The following is an 8,625-nucleotide window of genomic DNA, read 5'->3' as shown; positions in this document are numbered from 1 at the left end:
ACAGATGTAAGGACCAATCCCATGATCTGGTGGCATCTGCCCTGTGTAGTATCACTGTTGGGGCCTGGATAGGGAGTTCCCTGTGTGTACCAGCACAGCTTCTCCATAACCTGGGTGCCCCTCATTCACCTCTCCTGTGAATTAGCCCAGTGGAAACTCTTCTTCGGGTGACCTCTTATAAATTGCAAGTGCCCTGGTAAGAAAAGGTCCAGAAAACTTCTCACTGGCATCAATAGTTTCAAATGGCTTTAACTGGTTCTCCATTCTGGTTCAGCATTAGAATCACCTGAGATGCTTTTAAAAGAAAATACCAATGTGCAGACCACATCCCCCAGAAATTCAGGCTTAATTGGCATTTCTTAAAAGCTGCTGAGGGAAGTCTATTGTGCACATCCGAGACACTGGCATTGTCTCCTGGTTAAAATGCTCTTCAGCTGGCAACTGCAACCCTCTAGCACAGTGTTTCTCAAACCTGACTCTACCCTGGAATCATCTGGAAGCTTTAAAAGTCCTGGTGCCCAGGCCACAGGCTAGATCACTTAAATCAGAATCTGTGGGATGGGTCCCAGGCATCAGAAGTTTTTAAAGCTCTCAGGTGATTCCAATGTGCAGCCAGAGCTGAAGATAGAAAACGAGGGCGGTGTGTGCTGCAAGAGAGATGGGATAGAGACTGTTCTCATTTCCCCTATGAGGAAACCTGAACAGATTACTTCCAAAATATCAAGTCCTTGCTCCATCATGGATTTAAAAGATGGCTATAGATTCTAAAGTTAAATGGTAGTGAATACCAAATGTACTTTTAGAAAATAGAAAAGGCTCTGACAAAACAGAATCTATCAATGTTTTCCAAATGTCCCTACACAAGTTTGCATTTTACGCAACTTTGCTAGGCAAAGTTTAAAAGTTCTATTACAAAAACTCCCAAAAAAATCACTACGTAGACAAAGCTTTTTGTAAACAAGGAGAAATTGCAAGATTAAAAGAAATCAATGTGAACATGTATTCAATTTCCCAGAAATGATATGAAGAAATCATTTACTCTCAGTATTCACTGGCTCCAACTCATCTTCAGAAAAAGCTGGTTAGCATTTTAAAACATGGTAACATTCCTTGTCTTGTTTGCTTTGAGTTAGCAGATGGTTGGTTTAAGACCTTAGGAGGCTGCCATGTTTTGTGAGGTTGAGGATTTTTCTGTAATACCAAGTGGCCTCTTCGGCCATCATCCTGGCACCGGAGACTGGACATGGAGTCATGTTTCTGGAGAGCAAAGGTTGTTTTGCAGTCCAGAGAGAACTCTGGAAAAATATATACAAACAAAAAACTACCTTCACTGTTACTACTTTCATCTCTCGTTCTTGGCTACTATTATTGGATGGCCAAATGTTGATCCATGTCTTAGAGATGCAAGAGAAACTGAGGCACAGCAGAGCGTAGAGCAAGAGGAGTCTTCATCATTTTGATGGGTAACTACCAAGAGTCTGCTTGTCATCCCTGTACAGAAAATAGAATCCAATTCAATGGGGCTCTAGAGAAAATGAGGGAAAACAAGAATTAGCAGTCACCAATTCTGCAGTTTGAGGCAATGGGAAGGGCAGTAGCCTTAGACTCAGATAGCTCTGCTAATAACTGTGGCCTTGAACAATTTACCTCCCTCTCTGAGCATCAGTTTCTTCATCTGTAAAACACAGATGATTAAACCCACTTCATATATATGTTAATTTTTTAAATGGGCTAAGTTTTGTACAACAAGGGGACCATTCTATTATCCTACCATCAGAATTTCTTTTGGGGAGGGAACTGTCTTTTGCAGAAAAATAATCTATGGGGCTGCTTGAAGTGCAAGGTGAGAACCTGTGGCCACAGAGGTCAGCAGGAACCCAAAGATGAGGGAAAGACTGTGAGAAAGTAAGAATTTTTTTTCTCCTGAGAGCGGAGAGACTACAATACTACAATAAAAACTCCTATCCTATATCCTCTCCCAACCACTGCTTTTCCCCTGACACAGAAGTATTTTCAATAAAGTCTACTGGCTCCCTTGAGTGGGGGGAGAGAAGGGTATTGAGGGAGGAGTTGGGTGTCACCTCCTGAGGATGAAGGTGAGGAATCCTCTAACGATCAAGAGCCTGGCAGCACAGTTGACCTTAAACATGGAATGAGGGTCAAGACCGTTATGAAGCTTTCAAGGAGCAGGGAAGCCCCACCTGAATCTGAATTAGTATGCAAAGAACAGTGCTGCAAAATCCCAGCCTAAGTGATGGCAGGAACAGCACTGTTAATTTAAAGTTGAAGCAGGCGGGTGATGGGTTAACGAGAATGTGAATCCTGAGACACCGAAGCAATCTTCTATATTCAAATCTTCTCGGGACTTACTGGGGCATTTGTCTAGTCCTTAAGCCCCTGCCTGCAGAAGGATGAGCAGACCCTTAAAGGATTAAAGGTGATTAAAGTTTTGGAGCATAAGGGCTATGAAAAAAGAAAAATAATATATGAAACAATTTAGCCACAATAAATGGAGATGGATGGCAGGCAACAACTATTTATCGGAATTGCATGGTGATAGGGAATAGCTGTCTTCCATCTCCATTGTGGATGGAATGAGCCTTAAAGGGAATTAGAGATGTTTGAATTTTCATGTTAAAAGGACCACTGTTATTACAGCCACCATAGTAATAACCGATTCAGACCAGAATTATCAATCAATACTAAAATCTTTGGTTTAAAAGTTGTTGAGAAACAAGATAGTCACATGGTCTCAGAGTATCACTCCAGAAATGACTTATTAATTACAAAGGGAAAAAAGCACATTTACAATGGTGAAATCTGGTGGATAAAAACTTAAGCAAATGAATTAATATAATATCACCAATAATGGGACAAACTGTCATCATGGGTCTCCTGATGTGATGCACCAGGAAAGATACAATATCACCTATATAGTATTCCTGTCGAAAATGTTTAACCTGAGTCTAATTATGTGGGAACAATCAGACCAGTTCAAATTTAGGAATGCTCTGCAAACTGGCCTAACTCTTCAAGAGTCTCTTGACTCTTCTTGTCAATGTCAAGACAGGCTGAAATAGCTGGCAAATCTAGATTAAATGAGATGATGACAAGAAATCAACAGGATGCAGTGATGCAGAGTAACAGTTGTTTGGGGTGGGGTGGGTGTCCAATCAGATGCTCCCCTAACAGGAGTGAATTCATTTATAAATGGGGGCTCCTGTATGGGAGAGGTATGGGAAGAGGAAGAAAGGGAGAAGAGAGAGAGAATATAAATCCTGGAGGCATTCCTCATGCTGGTCCACTAAATGTGTGTGATCAGTAACATGTCTAGGGTGGGAAGTGTGAATCTGCTGTACCCTCAGACAGGCTCAGGTCCCAGATAGCATAAGTATTTATCTCATGGTGCTGAGCATGATTCTGGGGTTAAAAGATACACTTCTTTCTTATGAAATGGCCCCCAAATGTAAATCAACCACTTTCTGTGGTGCTCAGTGCTGTAGGAAAACCCACATTTGTTGGTCGTCCTGAGAGGCAGTCTGAGGTCTCTGGGGGTGCTTTTAACTGACTGATTTAGAATTGACTCTACCACATTTAGATAGGGAGATCGGGGGGATCTTTCTGATGAGGAGGGATGAGCCATGGGAAGAACATAGGCATGAACTGGGATTAGGGTGTTCCAGACAGATGGAACAGCATGGCAAAGACCCTGAGGTGGGCAAGAGCTTGGCCTGCTTCAGAGATTGAAAAGAGGCCAGTGGCTGGAGCATGGTAGGAAGGGAGGTGGCATAAGATAAAACTGGAGGCATACTTACTCTTTAGATCATTGTCCCATACTAATATGACCCATGCTTGTACGGTAGATTGTCAGAGTTTTCACATCAACCTTCACTCTGCCACAACCTCCCCACACCCTCCTTGCTCATTTTGTTCACTTTTGTATTTCCACTGCCTAGAACAGGGCTTGGCACAGAACAAGTGCTCAGTAATTACTTGTTGAATGAATGAATAAACAATGACCTAGAATACAGAGATGAGAATCAGAGAGGTGATCACTTATAATCATAGCCAGTTAATGACAGAAACTGCACTAGAACTCAGGTCTCTTGACACCCAGGCCAGGGAAAATTCCACTAGCCTTTGCTGACAGGTCAGAAACAGATTATGGTCTCTGGTATTCTTCCTGGCTAGATTTTGTGGCTGTACTGACACCAAGTGGTGTCTCTAATAATAGAGTTTCCTGTCTTCAGCTGATCCAAGAACAAGGTCAGTTGCCTGCACAGGTTCCAAGTTCCAGAAGAAAAATAAACAATATGAATCAAATATTTGTTTGAGCAGGAGCAGCCTATGTATAATCAGAAAATTAACTTGAAAAAAGATAACTAAATCCCAAATGTCAAGTTCTAAAGAGAAGAACTGCATATACCATTGCAGAGTTTCCACACCAGTGGTGGACAGGATGGAGGGTGATTCCAAACCTTCCTTCTGGAGAAATTTCCCTCAGAGCAGATGGCAGCTGTTTATAAGACTGGCCCTCCAGCCTTGATGGATGCAGTGAAGAAGGAAAAGCTCTTGAATAGCTCTCCTACTTGAGAAATCTTCCTGATACGGAAATGAAATCTAGAAGCATGCCAGAAAAGGAGAAAAGTTGTTGTCTGGGTTGTGGCTTCCACATGAAGGCACTGATACTCTCTCAAGCTCTGAAGGAACCCTATTGAGTTCTATAATTTTTCACATGTACACTTGCCCCTGGGTTAGAGGTTCAGAAGCAAGTTTATGGGTTATGTTGTTGCTTCTCTCTCTTGTTTTATTTCTTCTCAGATCTTGGGGAAATTGAGCTCTAGCTCGATCAAAGGGTTATCAATCAATCCTTTATATGGACATCAGAAGAAGCACTGTATTTCATCAAATCTTAGATGTTCCATTTTATGAGGTCTTAAGAAAGAAAAATGTCCAGGATGGGGAGTCTACTAGGAGATCACTGCATAAAGCCGGGACATCAAAGTTTACTCTCTCAATGTGAGAGTTACAACAAACAAACATGCCATAAAAGACGGACACTAAGAAAATGTGTGTCTCAATGTGAGCCTTCAGTATAGGAAGGGGGGAATCTCCTCTTAGAATCTGGACCAGAGGAGGGTCAAGGACTCACCAAGATTATGGTGAATTCACACTACTCATGTGGATCCTAGAACCTCACACAAAGAATTTCACTGAAAGTGATCCCCGTTGGCAATGCACCCAGGGTGACTAGCAAAAAAGACCCACACTTTCAGGAAGAACTTGACCCTATCTAGGCTGACATTAGAATGCGACTGATTGTAAGGAACATCGTAATTACACCGATGTGAAAATGTGAAAAATGTCTTAGAATTAATCAAACATGGTGATTATAAAGGTAATGCAGTAACAGCAAAGTACTTAAATGACTAGATTATACCTAGGTTTAATTGTTTATGACTATTTCTGGACTAAGATGTGGGATCAGTAGAATTAGTTGGGGACACCTCCACAGACAAAAGGACACAACAAAGAAGAGGAGGTCTTGAAGACCTTTTGGAAGGAAGAGAGTATTTGCACAGGTATATAGAATGAGAGAAATAATATTTCATGAGAAAAGAAATCCTTGATATTAGTTGGTTTCTCTTTCTAGAATAGAACCAGGTCCCATGGACTTAACAACCTATATGCTGCTAATACAATAATTTTATCTGTTATCAACCTCAATCTCTATTGTGAACCCCAGAATTTTATATCTAAACTGCTGCATCTCCATTTGGATTTCTAATAGACATCTCAAATTCAACATCTCCAAAACTTTGATTTCCTCTGCTCTTCCTGAAAGCCTGCCCAGCTTAGTAAATGCACTGCTATCCACCCAACTCTTGGGCCAAAACCTTGAAGGCATAATTTACTCCACACAACCAGTTCACAATTCCTATCAATTTTACCTTCACTATCTCTCTAGAATAAAGTCTCTTCTTACCATCTTAGCTATCACCATCATCTCTTACCTGGACTGCTGCAAGAGCTCCCCAATGATTTCCCTGCATCTTAGTTTCCTCTAGAATGTTCTCCACATACCAGCCACAGTGATTCTTTAAGAATACAAATTTTACCATGTCATTCTCCTGCTCAAAAACCTCTAGTACACTTGAAATAAAATTCAAGGGCCCACATCATGGGTCAGCAAACAAAGGCCTGTGTGCTAAATCCCACCACTGCCTGTTTTTATAAATAAAGTTTTATTGAAACACAGCCAGGCCATTCATTTACTGTCTATGGCTGCTTTCAGACTACAACAGCAGAATTGAGTAGTTCAATAGATGATTTGGCCTGCAAAGTCCAAAATATTTACTCTCTGGCCTATTACAGAATAAGTTTGCTGACCTCCGACCTACATGACCTAAATCCTGGTTCTGGCTCTCTGATCTCATAGCCTTCTGCTGCCCTCCTTGTGGATGCCCCACCTGCCACACTGTTTTTCAGACAACCACACTCACTTCCCCCTTAGGGTCCTGAACTTATTGTGCCTCTACCTGGAATGCGCTTCCTGCAGATATGCCTGAGGCTCTCTCTCGCTCTCCCTCTCGCTCTCTCTCTCTATCTCTCTCTCTCTCTCTCAAATGCAATTTTATTGAGATATACTCATACACCATATAATCCATCCAAAGTATACAATCAATGGCACACAGTATCATCTATAGTTGTGCATTCATCACCACAATCAATTTTTGAGCATTTTCATTACTCCAAAAACAAAGAAAAAATATTTAAAAATATAAAAAAGAAAAAAGATAAAAAATACCCAAACCATTCCATATCCCTTTTCCCATTATTGTATTTTTTTGCCATTATTTTATTACTCATCTGCCCATACACTGATTAAAGAGAGTGTCAGTCAACAGGTTTTCACTATTGCATGGTCATATGATAAAAGCTATACAGTTATACAATTATCATCAAGAATCAAGTCTACTGGATTACCATTCAACAGATTCAGGGATTTCCTCCTAGCTATTCTAATTCACTAGAAACCAAAAAGGGATGACTATATAATGCACAAGAATAACCTCCAGAATGACCTCTCAACTCTATTTGAGATCTCTCAGCCACTGAAATTTATTTTGTTTCATTTCTCTCCCCCCTTTTGGTCAAGGTTTTCTCAATCCCATGATGCCAGGGCCAGGCTCATCCCAGGAATCCTGTCCCTCATTGCCAGGGAGACTTACACCCCTGGATGTCAGGTCCCATTTAGTGGGGAGGGTAGTGAGTTTACCTGCAGAGTTGGCTGAAAGAAAGAGGCCACAATTGAGCAACAAAAGAGTTTCTCTGGGAGTGACTCTTAGGCATAATTTTAAGTAGGCTTAGCTTCTCTGCAAGAATAAGTTTCATCAGGGCAAGCCCCAAGATGAAGGGCTTGACTTATTAAATTGGGATTCCCTAATACTTGGGGGAATAACAAGAATTCCCCAGGTAAGGAAGTTTAATATTTCCACATTTTTGATATTCAAGGTTTCCGCTCCTAAAGGGAGCCTTCCTTGACCTTCTTATCTAAAATAGCAACCCATCACTCTGTATTCTCTTACCTGCTCTTCTGTTTAGCGCTCAAGTTGACATTTTCTCTCTCCCTCTCTCGATTCTTTCTTTCTTTCTATCCTCCCCCACCTCATACCACCCTCCCCCCAACCCCACCTCTGCCCAGAATGTAAGCTTCCCATGACTTTATCTGCCTCATCCACTACTGTATGCCCCAAAGAATGCCTGGCACAGTGTGGATGCTTACTTCAGCTTTGTTCAAGCAGGGAATGCATGAATGAATGAATAAATGAATGGGTCTTCTCCCTCTCTCATCCTATAACCTCATTTCACTGTCATTTCCTTGGAATGGATCTCCTTCAACCACTTTTGTAACTAAGAAGTTAGGATTTAGGGGATGATTATGATTACTGAATCATTATATAGATTTTTTTTAAACTTTCTGATATATTAGAACAGACAGGGAAATACCTAAAAATCTCTGAACTGTAAGGCTGCCACCTTGATCTCTGATAATGATTGTATAACCATATAGCCTTTACCTGTGATTGTAAAAACCTTGTGACCTACCCTCACTTGTATCCCCTTATCCAGTTTTTCAACTTTAGAGTCCTAAGGTCACTAAAGACAGCCCCTAATGTTTATTAATAAAAGGCTTTGAGTCAGACTAGAACTAACCCACCCCAATTCCAAAACTATCTTACAAGACCGAACTGGACTTAACCAAAATTGGCCTGCTTGACATGCACAGTAGCTTTAACTTTAACCTATAAGTGACCTATACTTCATTATAATACTAAAAATCATGCCCATCATCCACCATTTTCTTACATACGTTCTGTGACTAAGCACGTAATCAATCTGCGCATGCTCAATAAATAGATTATCTCTCTGACCTCATCATCTCGAGCCATTGTGCACATTATCCTAAGACTTGCCTATCTTTTCTTACTATAAAACTGTCCAAGTTACTGGAATTCGGGGAGACAGATTTTTAGGCTGATAGGTTGTCTGATCTCCTGCTTGGCACTTAGCAATAAGTTCTGTCTCTTTGAAACCCTAGTGTCTCATGAGTTGGCCATCTGA

At 41.0% G+C, this 8,625-nt stretch overlaps 1 protein-coding gene across 1 annotated transcript in view; it reads right to left on the bottom strand.

Annotated features, from left to right (window-relative positions):
• Window positions 1-776: 776 nt before the first annotated feature.
• PCID2 (PCI domain containing 2) overlaps window positions 777-8,625 on the bottom strand; it is a 97,638-nt gene continuing 89,789 nt past the window's right edge. Inside the window, exon 15 of the transcript XR_005211128.1 lies at window positions 777-1,491. The gene's annotated coding sequence lies outside the window, so the exon portion shown is untranslated. The remainder of the gene's footprint in view (window positions 1,492-8,625) is intronic.

The sequence above is a fragment of the Choloepus didactylus genome, chromosome 12 (assembly GCF_015220235.1).
Source record: "Choloepus didactylus isolate mChoDid1 chromosome 12, mChoDid1.pri, whole genome shotgun sequence".
In the NCBI taxonomy this organism is placed as follows: Eukaryota; Metazoa; Chordata; class Mammalia; order Pilosa; family Megalonychidae; genus Choloepus; species Choloepus didactylus.
The sequence above is the reverse complement of the archived record's forward strand: the minus strand, read 5'-3'. Positions and strand labels throughout refer to the sequence as shown.